This window comes from Podarcis erhardii, assembly GCF_964252035.2.
Source record: "Podarcis erhardii genome assembly, chromosome: 1".
NCBI classification, from domain to species: Eukaryota; Metazoa; Chordata; class Lepidosauria; order Squamata; family Lacertidae; genus Podarcis; species Podarcis erhardii.
The window spans coordinates 24,368,970-24,390,727 of record NC_138497.1 but is presented as its reverse complement, the minus strand read 5'-3'; the positions used below and the strand labels follow the sequence as shown (position 1 = coordinate 24,390,727).

General features: G+C 45.2%; 1 protein-coding gene and 1 long non-coding RNA gene across 3 annotated transcripts in view; one reads left to right on the top strand and one right to left on the bottom strand.

Annotated features, from left to right (window-relative positions):
- FOXN3 (forkhead box N3) overlaps positions 1 to 21,758 on the bottom strand; it is a 195,214-nt gene that overhangs the window by 161,299 nt on the left and 12,157 nt on the right. Inside the window, exon 1 of one of the 2 annotated variants that reach the window (XM_081862922.1) lies at positions 4,098 to 4,547. The exons of the other annotated variant lie outside the window; for it this stretch is intronic. The gene's annotated coding sequence lies outside the window, so the exon portion shown is untranslated. Of the gene's footprint in view, positions 1 to 4,097; positions 4,548 to 21,758 lie in introns of those variants that run through there. 2 annotated transcript variants of the gene reach the window in all.
- On the top strand, positions 1,856 to 20,504 carry LOC309345125. The gene is made up of 3 exons (XR_014158009.1): positions 1,856 to 2,705; positions 16,199 to 16,360; positions 20,384 to 20,504. It is a non-coding gene; the product is annotated as an uncharacterized lncRNA (long non-coding RNA).

Below are 21,758 nucleotides of genomic sequence, written 5' to 3'. Positions count from 1 at the left end.
ACAAGTCACTCGAAAGTTGCGTACATTTAACTTGTGAGCATTTGATAGTCCATGGGGTCACGAAGAGTTGGATACCACTAAACAACAAGAAGTGTGCCTCTGGCCAATCAATTGTTTCTGATGAACTGCTGGCAAATCAAAAGAGGTGCTACTGGACAATTATACACACACACACACACACACACACATATATATATATATTTCAAAGTGCCGCTAAAATGGATTAAAACTCTACAGACAAGGTGGGTTTTTTCCTTAGACTAGGAATATCTCTGCAGTACAGTGGTGCCCCGCAAGACGAATGCCTCGCAAGACGAAAATCTCGCTAGAAGAAAGGGTTTTCCGTCTTTTGAGGTGCTTCGCAAGACGAATTTCCCTATGGGCTTGCTTTGCAAGACGAAAACGAGTCTTGCGAGTCTTGCAAGTTTTTTCCCTTCCCCCCCCCTTTTTTGAAGCCGCTAAGCTGCTAATAGCCGCTTAGCCACTAATAGCCGCTAAGCCGCTAATAGCGCTAATCCGCTAATTCGCTAATCGGGGTGCTTCGCAAGACGAAAAAACCGCAAGACAAAGAGACTCGCGTAACGAATTAATTTCGTCTTGCGAGGCACCACTGTATTCAGGTTATAAAATAAATTGGTGGCGGTAGGTTGTGGGTTTTTAAAATGAAGTTTGAGAACTTTAGTCCAGATCACAAAGTTCATACCAGGCTCTTTCCATGGTTAACTTGTGTTTATTGGTTTGTTATTGTTGTTCTTATTTTTACCATGTATTTTGTGGGTTTTATGTTGTCATTTTATGTTGTGAACCACCTTGGGATCTGCAGATGAAGGCTGGTATACAAATTTAATGAATAGTAGTAGTAGTAGTAGTAGTAGTAGTAGTAGTAGTAGCAGCAGCTAGGATAAAGGTAAAGGTAAAGGTAAAGGGAGCCCTGACCATTAGGTCCAGTCGTGGCCGACTCTGGGGTTGCGGCGCTCATCTCAGTTTATTGGCCGAGGGAGCCGGCGTACAGCTTCCAGGTCATGTGGCCAGCATGACTAAGCCACTTCTGGCGAACCACGAACCAGAGAAGCCCACAGAAATGCCGTTTACCTTCCCACCGGAGCAGTACCTACTTATCTACTTGCACATTGATGTGCTTTCAAACTGCTAGTTTGGCAGGAGCAGGGACCGAGCAAAGGGAGCTCACTCCGTCGCAGGGATTCGAACCGCCAACCTTCTGATCGGCAAGTCCTAGGCTCTGTGGTTTAAGCCTCACATTAAGCCTCACAGAGTGATCTTGAGCCAGCCACTGCCTCTCAGCCTAACCTACCTCGCAGGGTTGTTGTTGAGGAGGACAACCACATACGCCACCTTGCACTCTTTGGAGAAACGCAATCAATCCATTTATCCTACTGCTGGGTCTGGCAGTGATGCTTCCGAATATCAGCTGCTGGAAACTGCAGCTCAGGCCCCGCTTGCAGGTTTCCCACAGGTACCCGATAGACTAGATGGGCCCCTGGCCTCATCCAGCAGTCTCTATTTATGTTGTTATATTAATCTAGTTACTTGCATGCTTCCTGGTGTACAAAATAATTCTTGGATCAAGTGATGATCGGAGATGAAACATCTAAACAGATATGCTCATTAAGCTTGCCCCTCTTCACACTCTTCCACATGCAAACAATCCAACAGCAAACTTCGAAGCAAATTATTTTTCACTCCTAGACTAAAACAGCTGTCTGAGGTTTGAGGTTGAAAGCTTGTTAAAGATACAGAAACAGAAGTATTAACAATAACACACGTAGGTTAACAGGGGAAGTTTTGAATAAGATGTAAAAGTATGTTTAATTACTGTTGAAAATGATAATAAAAAATTATATTAAAAAGGAGGGGGGGAGTTTTTCACATCACTTCCTCTCCACGCCAGGAAAAGCTTCCCTTGCTAAACTTTTGCATGCAGCAGGGAAGAGTTAGCAAAAAGAAGAATGGCAACCTCACTCCGGTTACTTCTTTTTCGCTACCATATTTGCGTCACAGAGTAAAGCGATCTCTCTTGACAAGCAAGGCCTACAACAAAACGTTGCAGTTCTGGAGCGTTCTCCTTCAGGCTTCCAAGCCACCTAAGCCATGCCCTTTTTCAGGAGACTTCACCCCACTCCTTGGAATAGCTCATTCGGTAGAGCATGAGACTCTTATTCTCAGGCTCATGGCTTCTAGCCCCACATTTTTTCTGAAGATTCCTGTATTTCAGGGGGTTCCAACCTTGGTGTCATTCCAACTCTACAATTCCATGATACTCCTCCTTTGTTTTCGGTTTCTCCCCACATCCAAACAGTATTGTGTGGCCTCTGAGCATCCTCAGTCCTAGATGGGCTGCTTTGGAGTCTCCTCATAAAAACACCAGGATTCTCCAGAACTGCTGGTTGCATGAAAATGACGGATAACTCAGAAGGACACCAGAGTCTACAATAAAAGGACCCAGGAGCCATATAGTGCAAGCACCAGCTCTCTGCTGAAGAAACGCCCGAAGCCTGAGAGTTACCGGACCAGCGCTGGGCAACAGAATGGGGTGTTTGAATAGGACACAAAAGAAAACCCCACGCTGAAAAGAGGCGGCCTAGCCTGCTACAAGCAAGCCAACTGCCAAACTGTCATTTTGCCATGCGGCTGAACAGAAGGGCCCATGTAATGACAACCACCAAACTCATTTAAACTCTGAAAAGGTGACTAATGAGCTCATTCAGGCTGCCTATAAATTATTCACCACAACACTGACCCCACTCCAGACAAACAGCAAAGTAAACTTTAAACACAGAAATCTAGCGCTCTCCCGATGAGCCAGAGTTAACGCCTGCAAAGAGTCTTACAATAACAACAGATAGCCCGGCTCGCTCCTGCTCTTTTGTCCGGAGTCATTCTTATGTTTACACTTAAAAAAAAAAAAAACTTTAATCAAGTTAAGGCAGACACAGCTGTTGCACATTTATTTCTCGGCCGCAGAAAGCAGGCCTTTCTCACACACGCATCCTGCTCGTCCCCCTTCTCCCTATTAGTTATTACAGGCAATCGCAAAGCACTATAAATAGCTTTAAATTATATTCTCCAGAAATTGAAGGCTGACCTTAAAACGAAACCCAGCTCTACGGATGCAAGAAGACCGATACACACGTGATGAATGAGAAGCACTGCGACCAAAAGGAATAGACTTACAGCGACAGTCACTTTCAATTATTTCAGCTCTTGATTACTCTTTTTTTACATTTGCTTCTGCTCTGAGGAAACAGAGTTATACTAAAATGCCACCCAGGCTGGCACGGTTTGCATGATGACTTGCACAATCCAGGGCATAGCAATAAAAAATTAAATCATATTTTAATTTATTTTGAAAAACAAATCCTGCATTCTTTTTTCCCCTCTGGCCCAGATAATAAATGTAGCAACAGCCTTTCCTGTCCCTTCCCCCTCTGAGGCCTTTACATTAATAAGAGCAATTTTCATCCACTTGTTTAACTCAAAGGCAGTGTTTGTGCAGTTAGCATCCTGAAACGTAGTAGTCGATGTTAGAGTACTTGCTGTAGACGTAAGCCATTTGCTTAAATGGGACTTTGCCCAACTTCGCACGTCGGTTTCCAAGCCCCTTTTGCTAGTTCAGGCAAGCTGCTCACGCAGCTTTAGAAACTGCAGTTAAACCTTGGGCAAGTCAGCCTTGGACGAAGTGTGCAAAAGTTAAAAATGAAACTAAACGAAGGCCAAATTCCACCCTCCAATAAGTCAGCGCCTCTCCCCTCCGTGAAGCCAATGGGACTTGCATACAGACTGAATGTCAGATGATACTCGGAGAATAAGAAATAACTAGGCAGTCTCTGGAGCAAGTTTTAGAAGTACTGCAGGAATATCCAGCTTGCAAGAGGTTTTACGCAACACGCATAAACTAACGAGTAAGCATGCAAAGGGAAGCAGAGAAGTTTAACATTTGCACTTCATAAAGGTCCACACACACAACTAACACTCTGATTCAGCCATTATTGGAGGGGGGGGGGAATAGTTGCACTGCTTGTTACTCTTAGGCACATTGCTGCATTATTCTTTAAATTTTAAAAGGCACGATCACCTACCAGGAACTGCCACACTGAGCTTGTAATAATATGGCTCTTTCCATCCACTTCTTGGACTGGAGCATAAAATAACACTTTGGAATTCCCATTGTCCCCATTTGTAGAAAGGGAGAAAAGCAGCTGAGTTTGAAAGAGTGTGAACCAGAGAGAATCAAGACAACAGTAACAAAGTATTTTGCAATCTTTGTGTACCAGCACAAGTCTTAACTCCTCTGAAGCCCTATGCCTGACAAGATTCTTGTACAGTATCTCCCATCTAGCTGAAGGGTGTTGGCAAAATCCTGCTTTGAAACTGTGTCACATGCCCTCATTCAACAACCTGTCTGACCAGCAGAGTTCAGATCCTAGTTCATTTGGTGGCAAATGGAGAAGCTTTAAGTTCTAAGTCTTTCCACAGCAGCCGTTTGATTTAAAAACAAGCATGTGCGCACGCGCGCGCGCACACACACACACACACACACACACACACACACACACAAAGCCAGGACAACAGTTTTAAAACTCTGTGGAACTTGAGTTGTGAAAGGAAATACGCTTCATAAAGAGCTGAAAGGCTGATAAAATTGTGATATACAATAGGGTCCTAACAGCTATAAAAACCAAAGAACAAATTCAAGTTAAATAGACGCCGCAATCCTGTATAGGCCCATTTGGAAATAAGTGCCATTTTACAAAGTGGAAATTTCTTCTCATAGTCAGTAGGCATATCTAGGTCTGCACTGCATACCTTAAAAAAAGATCATTCACTACAGAAAAACACTACTTTTCCAGTCTTTCCTTCTGATGATCGGGCTGTCAACTTTTAATTGCTCCTGCTCCTGTGCCTTCAACACCATTGAATTAAAGGCAAATCTTTCCCCATTACTTTGGTTGGAAAGAGGTGTTTCTGTCCCGCTTTTACCAAGTTGAAGGGGGTTTGATCACTCTTTGGGATGCATAAATTCTTCCCATTTCTGGTATGCAGGTTTTGAATGACTTCAAAAACCCACAGAACCTGTTTGACCAAAGCCAAAAACGGGACAAAAGAAATGTATCCCCACAAAGGACTCTGAATTGACTTTCAGCTCTCTTAAACATCACCGCCTGCCTCCAGACTTCAGTTCTACTCTGGGGAAAGTTTCAGCTTCTTAACTTCTGCATGTCAGGCTACTAAATCTCAAATGTTCCTGCAAATATTTATACTGAGGCATAAACCTCAACTTTTCAAGATAGCAACATTAATTATCTCAGTGTCAAGTCTCTGGAATTGCCATCCACAAAACATTTTGCATTGCCACAAGTTGAATCTGGGAAGGGTGCCATTCGTCAAACCAATCTCCATCACAACAACACAGCAGGAATCCAAAACTGACGTTTAATATGCTCCCTAGCTAGGGTTGCCAGCCTTTTTGTCTGGCGCGATTCCTGCAAGAGCCCTACTGAACCAGACTAAAGGCCCGTTACCTCTAGCATCCTCTTCTCACAGTGGCATCGTACTTTAAAGACATGCTTAACAGCTCCAAATTAAGTAGATGAGCATGTAGTTTGGGGGGAAGTGTCTCTGGCCAAGCTTTTGCTTGCTGTGGGGTTATTAAAGGTGCAAGGGTTATGCCACAAAAGCAGCTGGGGACCCGGTAAAGACAGAAATGCAGTACCAAGTAGATAACCCAGGTTAAATGTAAATGTATAACATCAGCACTTACTACCGTGCTATAAGCAGGCTAATCCATATACCTTGTGGGTCTGATTAAAAGATGTGGGGCCCAGACCCAGCATTCAACTTTACAGGTGATGTTTTATATGCATAAGTGGAAATTTAGTTCAGAAGGAATGCTTCCCTGTAAAGGTAAAGGTAAATAAAGTTTCCAAGGGGAGGGGCAAAGGTAGGAGATCTGGAGCCCAGTCCCAAACAGCCAGGTCTTAGGCCTCTCAAACTGTTAAGGACCCAACTGACCCAATTCCATTAGTTAGCCATCAGTTTCCAGGCTCAGTTCAAAGTGCTGGTTCTGATCTTTAAAGCCTGGATCGCTCAGTAACCACCACATGTCCACAAGCTATTACAGTAGCACCTCAGCTTACGTTACCGTCGGGTAAAGAAAACTTCGCATTGCAAAAGCGGCAACCCCAGAAGTGTTTCACCGCACGTGCAGAAGCACTCTACTGTGCCGCATGCATGCACGGAAGCGGTCCCTCCGGTTGTGGAAACCTCAGGATCTGACCAGAGCTCCGGAACGGATCCCGTCCGCAACCGGAGGTACCACTGTGTTATGAAAGGCAGCTTGCAATACTATATACTATATCAGCAGTATTCAAAAGATTCCCATTTAGAGACAAAAATGTAGTTTTCATGCTCCATGTGTGCAGTTTGGGTTTCGTGCTTGAATATTTTTGAGCTAATAGCTCTGTGCTGTTGAAGGCCTGGCAACCCATTCTCCAGTTGGCTAGAGCGTGGTGCTGGTAACACCAAGGTTGCAGGTTCAATCCCCATATGGGACAGCTGCATATTCCTGCATTGCAGGGGGTTGGACAGGGGTCAGCAAACTTTTTCAGCAGGGGGCCGGTCCACTGTCCCTCAGACCTTGTGGGGGGGCCGGACTATATTTTGAAAAAAACAAATGAACGAATTCCTATGCTGCACAAATAACCCAGAGATGCATTTTAAATAAAAGCACATGTTCTACTCATGTAAAAACACCAGGCAGGCCCCACAAATAACCCAGAGATACATTTTAAATAAAAGGACACATTCTACTCATGTAAAAACACACTAATTCCCAGACCGTCCGTGGGCCAGATTGAGAAGGCAATTGGGCTGCATTCGGCCCCCGGGCCTTACTTTGCCTTCCCATGGACTAGACGATCCTCAGGGTCCCTTCCAATTATACAATTCTATGCTTCTGTGTGTTTCAGTCAGCTTATCTGTTCTCTGCTTGAGGTTTGAACTGCTTGGGTTGATTTGAAATCTCTGTTCTTGGGTGGATGGTCCTGATCAGGGAGGGAGGGGCGGCTGGTGTTTGGCCCTTTCTGGTTTGTAATCTGCATAATTTCTAGGAGGTCAGGACTTTCCCAAGAACCAATGTCCTGTTTTTAAGCAAATCTGTTGAAAACCACAGAAGGTGACGTAACGTAGCTCAGGATCAAATTTGGCATGACATGGATGATCTGACTTGAAGTCATCCTGTTTCTAGCCAAAGGAAAAAGTCACATCTTGTTTGGGCCACTACTGGTTGAGAGCGATGATAGACAGGCAGCAGGCTCCCTCAGCCTGGTGCCCTCCATTTATTGTTGGACTACAGTTCCCACCTGCCCAGCCAGCATCATGAAAAGGAAAGCTGATGAAGAGTAATTAAATGCGTGGCTTCTGGTGGTTCTCTGATGGTTCTTTCTCGACATACCACAGTTACACTTTTGGTTTCTCTCTTTGCAGATATGAAGGCACGCAGAGCAACTGTTTTTAAATAATGACCTAACTATGGAACAATTTGCATATCAGAAGAGATGACAAACATTGTATTCTTTAGTATGGGCATGAAAGCACAAAAGGCAATAAAACAGATGTATAAAATCATGATTACTCTAGGGAAAATCAATAGGGATCTTGACTATGCCTTTGGTCGTTAATCATTAATGGCGGTCATTTGATGCAATTGAGAGACAACAAGTTTAAAGCAAACAGAAGGATTTTAGTTTATTAAGGATATATTTCTTCCGCAAAAGGATGAACATCCAGTGAACAGTTGAAGCATGAAAGGATCGGGGGAATTTCAATATTTTGCAGTGGAAACAAGAAATGACCACCCCCAATTTGCTTATATCAATCAATTTAATTGTATGCACCCTAAAAGTAGCTTCTTGCCTTGCACTGAGGACAAATTGAGAAATCATAGAAGCAAACAAACAGCCAACCAGGGGGCAACACCATTGCTCTAGGGTGCCATGGAGACTAATTGCGCAAGCAGATTGCAAGGGAAGACTCCAACAAATCTGAATAACTCATTCATGAAACTGACTAGCCCTGTTCTGTTGCTATTCACTGTTCTAAACCACAGGGAGAGCCTATGCACAAAGTAGGCTTCCCCAATACAACATCTCAATCAATCATTGAAATGGCCGGGTGGGGAAAGTCCTGCAAGGCAGGGAGCATGTATTCTAGGACTCACAGCCAAGATGGTTCCCAGTGCAAAGTGGGTGGGGCCAGGAGGGGACGCAAAGGTAGGGACAGAGCCGCTGGGAAAATAACAACTGAGTGGAGTGTTGCCGTCTTTCTCCATTCTCGGCATCTGTTTCACACTTACAAACCTATCCCTGCAGATTACCCATTACTGCAATTACAGTAATAGAATTTACAGACTGCGATTGACCCACTGGCTGTTGTTGACGTTGTTTTTCTGCAGGAATAAAAATTATACACACACACACAAGCACTCCCAGCTTAGCTCTCATACACAGCCATCCCCATAAGCTCACAGGCATCGCCACTCTCACACAAATCCCCAAAGAAGCAGAGATAGCTCTTCAGCCCACACAAATGTGTTCATACAGTATATAAAGAGGAGCTCGTCCACCTTCCCTGGTGGGGACATGCTGCTGTGTTAATGCCCCCAAGACAAGACAGGAAGATTGGAGTACTTGCTATTAAAAGAGAATATAGACATGAGAACGTAAGAAAAACCTGTTGGATCAGGCCAAAGGCCCAACTAGACCAACAACCTGTTTTCACAGTGGCCTGCCACAAATGTTGTTGTTGTTGTTGTTTAGTCGTGTCTGACTCTTCGTGACTCCATGGACCAGAGCACGCCAGGCATTCCTGTCTTCCACTGCCTCCCGCAGTTTGGTCAAATTCATGCTGGTAGCTTCGAGGACACTGTCCAACCATCTCGTCCTCTGTCGTCCCCTTCTCCTTGTGCCCTCCATCTTTCCCAACATCAGGTTCTTTTCCAGGGAGTCTTCTCTTCTCATGAGGTGGCCAAAGTATTGGAGTCTCAGCTTCAGGATCTGTCCTTCCAGTGAGCACTCAGGGCTGATTTCCTTATGAATGAATAGGTTTGATCTTCTTGCAGTCCATGGGACTCTCAAGAGTCTCCTCCAGCACCATAATTCAAAAGCATCAATTCTTCGGCGATCAGCCTTCTTTATGGTCCAGCTCTCACTTCCATACATCACTACTTGGAAAACCATAGCTTTAACTATACAGACCTTTGTTGGCAAGGTGATGTCTCTGCTTTTTAAGATGTCCATAGGAAGCCTAAAAGCAGGACCTGAGGGCCACAGGTGATGCCAACACAGTGAGCACTATCAGAAAAACCGAGGATCAATGAAAATCCTGTGAGTTATGTCCATCTTTGGATATGAAATGTATTCAAGAGGACAGGGAAAGGCAGGTGGGTATTCATGTGGCTTCAGAATTGAACCCTAGTGAGTAAAGCTGAACCAGTAAATGTAAAAAGAGCTCTACTGGATCAGGCCAGAGGCTCACCTAGTCCAGCAACATCCTGTTTTGATAGTGGCCAACCAGCTGCCCATGGGAATCCTGCCAGCAGGACCTGAGTGTAACAGCTGCCTCCTTAACTAGCAACTGGTATTCAGAGGCCGAAAGCCAAGGAATATTCTCACTACAATGAAAAGGAGAAAGTGTAGTAAGGAGACCCCTCTTTATAATGATCAGAGATGGGACCAGACCCTACTCAAAATCTTTCGGGGGGGGGGAGTGTAGCCAAAAGCAACTTGCTTTTGTTTTCCATTGCCGTTCAAGTCATAGACACATTCACATAAGCATCTTTTCCAAACCAGTAAGAATGTTAGGGTTTCACAGCCTGCTGTGCTGCCTGAAATGGCCTTCTCAGCCTCTTATAACATACAATGTTATTCCCACCCTTATCATCAACCCAGGTGCCAAAGACTCAGGCTCAGTGTCACTTTGCTTCAGCAGAAACTACAAGTGGCTTGCACAGAGCCAGACGTTTCCATTGCTGTTGCCCATTTTAGTGGCTGCTCTGCTGTTTGGCGAACCCAAGGGCCTTGTTTCCCAAACTTGGGTCTCTAGTTGTTTTGGGGCTACAATTCCCATCATCCCTGACCACTGGGAGTTGTAATAAAAAAAAGTTGGAGGCCCAAGTTTGGGAAACAGCCCTACAGGGTCGGCACATGAGTATTACAGTGGTACCTCGGGTTACATACGCTTCAGGTTACAGACTCCGCTAACCCAGAAATAGTGCTTCAGGTTAATAACTTTGCTTCAGGATGAGAACAGAAATTGTGCTCCAGCGGCGCAGCAGCAGCGGGAGGCCCGATCAGCTAAAGTGGTGCTTCAGGTTAAGAACAGTTTCAGGTTAAGTACAAACCTCCAGAACGAATTAAGTACTTAACCTGAGGTACCACTGTACTGACTTCAGGTCTTGGCTGTTGCCTTTCCGAGGCAGTTCGTTGAGAAACCAAGCATGCTAAGACTGCAATTCAACCCCCTTTTGAGCCAGCTAGGGTGGAGGCATTGGACTGAATAGGGCTGTCCTTCCACCCAGTCCACCCTGTGAGGAAATGCCAGTGTCAACCCCCCCCCCCCAGGCATGGAGCTCCCCCTTCCACCTGACAAACATGTCATGCTGCCAACAGAATCCTTGCCAGGCCCCAGAACACCTGAGTATTCCACCTGGGCAGGGTGGACTGCAGTGTAAACTAGATGAATTTCGGGTCAGACATAGGAGAGCTCTTCTTACATTATTCTTAAACTCCTGTTTGTTGTGAGAATAAGGGAGATACATATATAAATATTCAACAGCAGGCAATAGGATACCCTCCAAGATGCATCCATCAACCCATTCCTGAGTGTTTGGAGAGACGAGTTGAGTTTGAGAGATGAGTTGAGAGATGAGTTTCTCTTTCATGCTTTGTAAGTTCTCTTCAAGAAACACTAGTTGAAGAGCATAAGGGGAGCTCCATTGGGTCAGACCAAAGGCCTAATCTAGACCACTGCTCTCATAGTGGCCAACTAGATGGCTAAGGGAAGCCCACAATTAGGACAAGAGCACAACAGTATTCACCCACTCAGGACCCCCAGAAACTGGTAGATATTGTCTCAGTTACTGAACATAGTACACGGTCGCCATGAACAGCTACCATTTTAAATACCACAAGCACACCTGCTGCCATCAAAGGTTTGATTGTAGCTTTATTTGGAGTGAGGTTCAGGGCCATCTTAAGCATATCCAGCGCTGTGGTGCAAAGCTCCCTCCGGCGCCCCCCCCAATGTTTCCCAGAGTTTTTTAGGGAGGACGGTGCTGCTGGTGGGGCTAGAGGAGGCAGGCAGCGGTTAGAGGGCGGCTCCTCCAGCAGGGAAGAGGTGGAGACTGGACGTGGCGCCTCCCGGCTCAGCTGGCCGCTTTGTGCTGCGGTGGCCATAACAGATGGAGGCTCCGGGCGCGGCACTGCTTTGGCGCGGCATGGCAGAGGTGGGTGAGGGAGGCGAGCTGATGCCGGGAGGCACAACGTCCAGCTACTGCCTCTTCCCTGCACCCTCCAGTGGCCGTCCCGCGCCACTAGCTTCTATGGGTAACACACTCCTGGTGGGGTTCCATCTTTTGACTGCTGTCCATATTTCATAACAATTTATACGGTCCCAATTTTGTCATGCGAAGAAGGAACACAATTCTACACATGGAATTTTTCAGATGGAAACTCCAAATGAGGTAGAACCTAGAATTCCTCTCAAGTGCATTAGCTAAGTGGCAAGTCTAATCTTCATCCTTTGAAAAGGCAAGAGTTCAGGGAGGAAGATTACATTTTATAGGTCTCTTGTAAAAGGCACACAGTTTTGGTTCCATTATTATTATTACATCTCTTCCCCACCACCATCCACGTGCACCCCCTGCCGCCGCTTTTGCCCCCCGGCTTTCTTGCTCTGCTTCTGAAGAGAAATGCTCACTTCCTATTAAAATGCTGCTTAATATTATTCAAGCTTAAATGGGTCGTATTTAAGGAGAATAAAGCTGCAGAGGAACTTGGTTCAGACCAAGGAACCAGCAACTGCCAGGGGTGCCTAGTCACACACCTTGCCTAATGTGGCTTTTATGTATTATGCAGGTACCAAGTAAGGGTGTGTGTGTGTGTGTGTTGAGGAATTGCCCCAATCCAGCAAGGGAGCTCCATGCATGTGTAATGACTGAAGCAGCGTAATGTAATACCTGGTTGAAATAACAGAGTATTAGAGACCTGCAATCTAAACCAGCAACATAAGTCTCTAGAATAAATCTGGTCCTTACAACACAGTCACAAGCCAAGCCAATGGAACTTTAGCTGACCTCAACGAACATGGAATAGCACCACCTAGTGGTTGGAGGTGTTGCTTATGTAATCATTACAGTATCTACTGTACATTGTGAACTTTATGAGTGTGCCCACTGATATGGGTGGGGGTTTGGACTCTCATCTGGGACCAACTGTCCCTTGCATTACCGTTAACCAGAGCTTTATTTGGACCATTTAGATCTTTCCGGCTTGGTATCCTCAGACTGGCCACAATTTCCCCCAGAGAGTGTTCTGAGAGTATATTTTGCTGCACAATCTGACCTCTTCATGTCAGTCATGCATGATAATAAGTCCTAATGTCACCTTTGACTAGACATACTGACCGAATGCATGGACAGGGCAGAAGATCAGGCATCTGGCTTGCCTACAATCTCCACAGAACCGGCTGAAGGCAAAAAGGGCTATACACACGCACTCTAGAGTTCCTAATCAAATGTGCAACCCCAGTAACAGGGTCAGTCCAATAATGTACCACGGCACTCAGGCAGAGGATTGCACCTCCATTTTCTGTCCATGGGCATCATGGCTGACCAGCGGTTGCTCACCAGCTCTTAACTGTGACAGTGGCTCCACCTGCCACTACCATGGGCTGTGTCCCACCCATCACCCATCCAGCTGTGGACATATACAGTCGTACCTTGGATTCTGACCACCTTGCGAGTCAAACATTTTGACTCCCGAACACCACAAACCTGGAAGTGAGTGTTCCGGTTTGCAAACTTTCTTTGGAACCCAAATGTCCAACGCAGCTTCCGATTGGAACGAAACTGAACGGACTTCTGGAATGGATTCCATTCAACTTCCGAGGTATGACTGTATCACAAATCAGTTCTGATCTCAAATCTATAAAATATCTCCCTAGCACACGACCACCTTATAAGTATTTAAACATACATTGTAGCATAGATGCAAATCCCTATGAAAAAAGACAAACATTATTTTGGTCATTTAAAAAGAAGTGATTTATTGATTTTTCACGAAAGCATGTTCACAACAGAAAAGGAACATTATGGCAATAACAACAACATTTCCTCCCACCAAAGACTTACAAGTGTGAGACAGTTTTAATATACTCCACCACACATTATTATAATAAACGTCTTCATTTTCTAAAGTGATTTTGTACTTCTCGGTACTTAGACCTCTCTTATTTTATCAGCTTTGTAACTTGGAAAGGGAGCGAAGTTTTTTTTATTCTTCTTCTTAGGTTTTCATGTAACATTTGCCTGCTTTCACATGGCTGCCGCGCCCCAACTTCTGCATGACTATCATATGGAAACTGTAAGGGCCATGAGCAATTTCCCTGTCCAGGGTTGTATGTAACCACTGTCTCTATAATTTTCAGCATCCTGAAAAGGGTAGACTACCACCTTAAAGAAAATAAATCAGAACAATATGAAAAGCTAAACTTTTATTCAAAATTTTCCTCCCATTTTTTTCTGGTGACTATTAATGCATCTTATAACGATGATTCCCTTGAGAGGAAAAAAGAAACAAAGCTGCAGTCTCTCTACTGGAAGACGGGAGTTAATTTGACACAGTTGCCATGGCTAAATAAAGCCGGACTACTGGATGATGTCAAAAGAATCTACAATGTGTTGCTGCAGCAGATTCAAAATGGGCTCCCATAAGAATATTGTTTGCGCCCATTAAAGGCCACTTTTCACACACAAACACACTTTAGTAAATAGCATAGGCCTTGAGTTTCTAAGAGCTGAGCATTTTCAGTTTTCAATGGTAACTAAGGGCTTGGGGCACTGTGTACTTTGCAGAATGAGGCCTAAGCACACGGCTTCAATTAAGGCATGGATAATGTATCTCCTGATGCATTTTGTTAACAAGTGCAGATTAACTTCAATTATTCATGGTAATGCTTCACACAGAACTAGTTAATGTGGTTTAGGATATTCTGCAACGGTGATAAAAGTCTTACATCTAAAAAAACAACGAGTAGATAAATCATGAATGCTGCCTCCCATTTGGGTGGGGTGGCCCCAGCTGACCCTATTTACTAAAGACGGTCTCTGCTTCTGATCGGTGTTTTGGGTCGCTCACTCCTCAGGAGGGGGGCACGGGATGATCCATCTTGTCTACAAGGTACATATGTGAGAATGCCTGCGCATGAACAGTGAAGCACCACCAGACAATGCGCAGCCTGTTATTTCACAGGCTGCAGCTGCAGAGGTGTTAAGCAGGCAGCCCTATGTCTTCCTTTACGTAGGAATGCCCTGCATTTGTTGGACTCTCCAAGGAGAGCCCTCCATTTTAAGGCAGGCTGTCTGGTTCAAGTCAAATTTCTGAAGGAAGACCAGGGACCCTGAAGTGACCCACCAACAGCACTCACAAAACAAGGTGAGCAGGTACACAGGTTGGCTCGCTATGGTGAGTTGTTTTGCCCTTCTATTTAAATTACAGTACTTCTTTCTAAGTGTGCATCTTTCTTCTTCTTCTTCTTCTTCTTCTTCTTCTTCTTCTTCTTCTGCGATCACTTGTAGCCGAGTGAGATTGTCTTCCATAAACACGGTTTGAACAATGAGTCCGTGACTGTGGAGGCCAGTTCTGGATCCTCACATCCTTCCACAGAATCCATTCTAAATATCTTCACAGAAGCTTATGAAAAGCTTGGCTTATCACTCAACATCCCAAAAACTGAAGTGCTGCACTGACAAGTACAAAATAACCCCTCTGCAGCGCCACAAATCCAACTCAGTGGTGTAATGTTGGAAAATGTTGATCACTTCTCATACCTGGGCAGTGAAATCCAGCATCGCCTGTGCATCTATATCCATAACTCAGCATATGTAAATTTTATGGCTTCTTTTTTTTAGCATTGCGACCCTATGGCTAATATATTGTAGGATGTTTATTTTTTTTAGTATATCTTTAACTACATCTCTGCTAAATGTTTTTGATTCCTTCTTTTTATTACTGGAAATTGGGGAGGGGGCATTTGGGAGGTGTGGGGAGGGTATTTGGACAAGCAACAGCAGCAGAGCTTTTCCTTTTCTTTTTGAAAACATAGTCTGACTGCTGTCACAAACAATCTTATGGTCCTTCTTAATAGCCCAACCAATCCAATGTTCTCACGTCGTGCCTCGTACAATTCTATGATTCCAACCATAGATCCATCTGGTGTGGGAAATGTTTTGGCTTTCATATTAGCTTGTGGGGTTTTATTTGTGTGGTTGTGTGCAACCTACAGCCAACAATCCACACAGTCTTCTCATAGTCAAAATGAGGTGCAGCACCCCACCCTCCCCAATTCCTTTATCCCACCATCAGTGAATGAAAAAGATTGTAATCATGATCAATGTAGGGCGGGGGGGGGGGGGGAAATCTGCAATTATTTCCCTTCTTGTTCCTGCATGGTAATCTCATTGCGTAAAGCGAGAGCTTTCGTGAAATCCCCGAGCCTTGACTAACACTTGATATTGTCAAACAAGCATATTTTGTTCCTTCTTAGTGCACTTTAGGACGGCCGTGTATTTTTTGTTGAATCATGCAACCAGTTTGCACAGATTTTTGATGAATGAGTGAGTAGCACATCCGTAGGCGCTGACATCTCACTCAAAACTGTCATGAGCTATAAACATACAGAAAAGATACTTTAACCTCACTGGACAGTTGCGCATAAACACAGCGATGTTCTGGTGCTGTGCCAAATCTATAACTGTAACTTGTTCGGGGAACGCGAAACGAAGTTTTAGCATTTATCTGGAACCAATTCTAGTGTTTCCAGATCTATATTATAAAAAAACTCAATCCCTTAATGAAAACAAAGAATAACATTCACTCCAGCTTTGCCTTTTCCATTTTTCAAGCTTGGATATCACTGAGCATGTTTAATTGTATCAGTCCTGTACAGCAACAGTCTGAAAAGGTCAAAACAAAATGGGAAGAGCCAAGATTATCCTTGGTCCAAATTGCTCATTGTAAGTCCTGTTGCGCCAAAGACAGATCTGGCCTGAAAGCTTTCCATTAAGGTAAGTGGAAAAAGAAGTGTACTTGTTGTCTTAACTTTACTTTTCAATTGATTGGTTCTGCTCTCCGTGCTTGACTGCAATCGATGGGAATTTATCTATTAGCACAAGTTAGAGCAGGAAAGAGCTAAACAACATAACCAGAAAGTTCAGATATTACATATCTTCTGAAGTAAGAAAAATAAAAGCTTATGTTCATATCTGTTTCAAGTAGCTATCAAATATAGCCAATGTGGTTACCTACATATACGTTGCTGGATTACAACTCCCATAATCTCTGACAACTGGCTATCTGGCTAGAGCTGATGGGAGTTGTAGTCTAACAGCATCTAGAGAGCTGGCTATCCCCATTTTGAAGGACTTGGAATAAGGAACAGCAAGACTTGGGCTCCCTCCTCCTCTTCTCATAGTTGAAAAGGTCCACTTTTAGATGGTATGGGAAGAAAGGCAGTTTTGTACAAATTACCAAACCTAGATTAAGACTCAGCAATTTGATCTTCCTGCCATCAAAGTGTTTGATTTCACAACTCATTAAGCAATGTCTGTTCACCAAAGGAAGAAAAGTATGCTCTGAAAACGGAAACAGTTCTCCCTTGCAACTTTCCCCAACAGTACATTGGGCAAAATATTGCAGATTCATTTACTGCTCACTAAAACTTCAGGCCCAGAACATCAGAGCCACACTCAGTGCTTTATGTGTCTCATTAGCAAGGCTTTTGTGGCGGCATCTTAGAACACTTTTGCAAGAGGTGTTTGAATGGCTCCTGGACACTAACACAGAGAACAGGCGTACAATATAGTCCTCAGCTGGTAAAAAGAACAAGAAAAAGGGTTTGCAGGTTGCTCCACGTTGTCTGAATGGCCATTCAAATGCAATTCAATGTAAGGAAGTTTAAAGGGATGTGCATTGGATCAAAAAAGTCCTGACTTCACATATGCAATTCAGTGGCGTAGCGTGGGTTGTCAGCACCCGGGGCAAGGCAAGTAATTTGCGCCCCCTAACCCTGGATTTGCGCCCCCTAACCCTACCCCTAACCCTAACCCCCCGATGTTGCGCCCGGTGCCGCCGGCCCCCCCTGCACCCCCCACGCTACGCCACTGATGCAATTACTGGTGGTGACTAACCAAGGCAAAAACTTTGGGGTTGTGGTGGATAGCTTGTTGAAGATGTGCAGCTGTGAAAAGGGCGAATTGCATATTAGGGACTATTAGGAAAGGAACTGAAAACAAAATGACAGCTGCTCATGATTTGGAGCTTAGGATCTCCATTCAGTCAGGACTCCCACACGGCTATTTGAGGCACAGGAACTCCACACAGGGTCTTTCCCAATGTTTATACAACAGCAAAGGCAAGGGTCGCAGGAGCCGGGTTGCCCCCAAGATTGGGGGAGGGGGCAGGCGCTGGCGTGTGTGGCACACATGTCACACACGTGATACATGCCACAAATCTTCCAATGCGGTGCAGGCCAAACCAATGTGGCCTAGTGGAAGGCTGTGCCAGCCTGCGCAATGTTGGGAGATGCCGCTTAGGCCGGTTCAACCTTGCACCAGTCTGTGCTGGTCCCCACAGCCTAGCTGCGCCACACTAAGCTAAGTGGTTCGACCTCCTCCGCCCCCTCAATATTTGGGGGGGCTGAATCTCCTGCTAAGGAATACTGAGGGGGCTGATGACACCTCTGCCTGCTACAGTTGGCGTGCCTGCAAGGGTACAATCTCAGGGGCATGGCCAGGAGTGCAGCCATGCTCCTGCCATGGGACATTAATGCCATACACACAAGTAATGCATGGACAGGACTATTGTCATTCTAGCCCCACACTGGGATAGATGGTGTAAAGGTCTGATTCAGTGTTAACCAGTTTCTCGATTTATATAGCCGGGTCAACGTTAGCTCTGGAATGGGCCCAGAAGCTCAGAAACGGAAGGAAACAGCACCATACCATGTTGCTGCTGTTGGCTGATGTGGAAAATAAACAAGTCAGTCTAATCTCAGACATGGATTCCAGTTCCCAGTCCTGCTGCCCACGATGTTTCACCTAATTGGGTAGGTCAGGGTTTGAACATGGGAAGGACCACAGCTCAGCAGCATGCAGAAAGCCCAAGGTTCAAGCCCTGGCAGCATGCTTGGGAAAGATTCCCTGCCTGAAACCCTGGAGAGCTGCTGCCAGTCAGAGCAGACAGTAATAATAATAATAATAATAATAATAATAATTTATTTATTTATACCCCGCCCTTCCCAGCCAAGACCGGGCTCAGGACGGCTAACAACCAATAATAAAAACAAGTTGATTAAAATACAATTTAAATTATTAAGATACAACATTAAAACATTAGGGTGCAATCTCTTCATAGGAGGAGAAAGGAAAAAGAAAGAGGGGGAGGGAATCAAACTGATTCTAAGCCAAAGGCCAGGTGGAACAACTCTGTCTTACAGGCCCTGAGGAAAGAAATCAGATCCCACAGGTCTCAAGAGACAGAGCGTTCCACCAGGCTGGAGCCAGTGTTGAGAAGGCCCTGGCTCTGGTTGAGGCTAATCTAACTTTCTTAGGACCCGGGACCTCTAGGGTGTTGCTATATATGGACCTTAAGGTCATCTGTGGGGCATACCAGGAGAGGCGGTCCCATAGGTGCGAGGGTCCTAGGCCATGAAGGGCTTTAAAGGTCAAAACCAGAACCTTAAATCTGACCCTGTACTCCACCGGGAGCCAATGCAGCTGGAAAAGCCCTGGGTGAATATGCTCCCATGGCAGAGACCCCGTGAGGAGCCTCGCTGCAGCTAGATGGACCAATGAACTGGCTCAATGTAAGGCAGCTTCCTGAGCATCCATAGCAGGGCTCTGCCACTAAGCTACAGCTCATCCCTGGGAGTCTTATTGTTCTGTCCTTGGCTAATGGAATTCAAGTCACGTTTGCAGGCCTCCTTCCTGGAGAGAAGATGAGTCGGGCTAATCTCCTTCCCTCTCACTTTACAAGGGCCCTTAGCCGGGTGGCCCTAACATCACCCGTTAGCGAAATTTACTTTTGGATTTTCAAAAGTCCTTCACGACCACAAGGCTATCTGGGAGGCAGGGAGCAAGCCTAATGGATCAAGCTAATCTCGAGGAAGGTCTATTAAACTCGAATTTGTCAGGTTTCATTACTTTCAATACTTATCCTCAATGACAGTAATTTCCAAGATCATTTTATTATTCGCCATATAATGAGGCTGCGCTGCCTGCAACCCTGTTTCCCCAACAACAAAGATCGTGTTTTGCTGAAGTTGTAAGTTGGCCTGGAATCCAAACAGCTGTCCCTCCAGCCCACAACCCCTGCCCACTTCCAAGCTGGATATCTACCATGAAGTGATGGCAATGGGCAAACAGGGTACATGATGCTGGGGTCTCACTTAGCCAGGTTTCTGTTTGCCCCACTTGCTCCAGTGCCATGACTGGGGAGGGGGGTGTATCTAGGGCTGCAATGGAGGGTTCCTGGGTTTCAGAGTGATTCTATGCCCCTAAAGAACCAGGTGCATAGCCTTGGGGTCATTTTGGACTCACGGCTGTCCATGGAGACACAGGTTAATTCTAAATTCAAGGCAGCTCCATCAGTCCCTACCTGCCTGTGCTCTGTCTCACCAGCGTGGTACAAGCTCTGGTTATCTCCCACTTGGACTACTGCAATGCACTCTACGTGGGGCTACCTTTGAAGATGACTCAGAAACTACAACTGGCGGCAGCTGCCAGGACCATATAACACTGGCGTTATAGAACCATAAATGGCCTTGGCCCTGTATACCTGAAGGAGCATTTCTACCCGTGTCATTCAGCCCGGACACGGAGGTCCAGCTGGTGAGACTGGTGGTCCAACAACATCTGCAGGGCCACAGACACTTTGATTTCACCATGATAACCGCCAAGTGAGAGCAATTTGTTTCTCAGGAACTGATATTTGCACAGCCATTTCTTAGCTTTCTTAGCTGATCCACAGCAAAGAGGTGAAACACTGATTAGGGGTGGAGCAATAAACTTTAAGTCATCCTTTCCTTACAGGTCCATGACAGAATTTTTATAGCTACTCATCAGTGATGCAAAATGTAAGAGTGAGAAGGTCCAAGCAAAGGAAGAACTCCAGCAAAAGAGTAAGAACATCAGCAACCCTGTAGACGTATATCATAGAATCATAGAGTTGGAAGAGACCACAAGGGCCATCGAGTCCAATCCCCTGCCAAGCAGGAAACACCATCAGAGCACTCCTGACATATGGTTGTCAAGCCTCTGCTTAAAGACCTCCAAAGAAGGAGACTCCACCACACTCCTTGGCAAATTCCACTGTCGAACAGCTCTTACTGTCAGGAAGTTCTTCCTAATGTTTAGGTGGAATCTTCTTTCTTGTAGTTTGGAACCATTGCTCCGTGTCCGCTTCTCTGGAGCAGCAGAAAACAACCTTTCTCCCTCCTCTATGTGACATCCTTTTATATATTTGAACATGGCTATCATGTCACCCCTTAACCTCCTCTTCTCCAGGCTAAACATGCCCAGCTCCCTTAGCCGTTCCTCATAAGGCATCGTTTCCAGGCCTTTGACCATTTTGGTTGCCCTCCTCTGGACACGTTCCAGTTTGTCCGTGTCCTTCTTGAACTGTGGTGCCTAGAACTGGACACAGTACTCCAGGTGAGGTCTGACCAGAGCAGAATACAGTGGCACTATTACTTCCCTTGATCTAGATGCTATACTCCTATTGATGCAGCCCAGAATTGCATTGGCTTTTTTAGCGGCCGCGTCACACTGTTGGCTCATGTCAAGTTTGTGGTCAACCAAGACTCCTAGATCCTTTTCACATGTACTGCTCTCAAGCCAGGTGTCACCCATCTTGTATTTGTGCCTCTCATTTTTTTTGCCCAAGTGCAACACTTTACATTTCTCCCTATTAAAATTCATGTTGTTTGTTTTGGCCCAGTTCTCTAATCTGTCAAGGTCGTTTTGAAGTGTGATCCTGTCCTCTGGGGTGTTAGCCACCCCTCCCAGTTTGGTGTCATCTGCAAATTTGATCAGGATGCCCTTGAGTCCATCATCCAAGTCGTTGATAAAGATGTTGAATAAGACCGGGCCCAAGACAGAACCCTGTGGCACCCCACTAGTCACTCTTCTCCAGGATGAAGAGGAACCATTGATGAGCACCCTTTGGGTTCAGTTACAAATCCACTGAGTGGTAGCATAGTCAAGTCCGCATTTTACCAGCTTCTTTACAAGAATATCATGGGGCACCTTGTCAAATGCCTTGCTGAAATCAAGGTAGACTACATCCACTGCGTTCCCTTCATCTATGTTCCCTTCATCTATATGTTGTTATTACCGCGTGTTTTGATAAACTTGATAAACACCCCGAGTGATGGGTACTTTGATACTATATTTTAATTATTCTTAA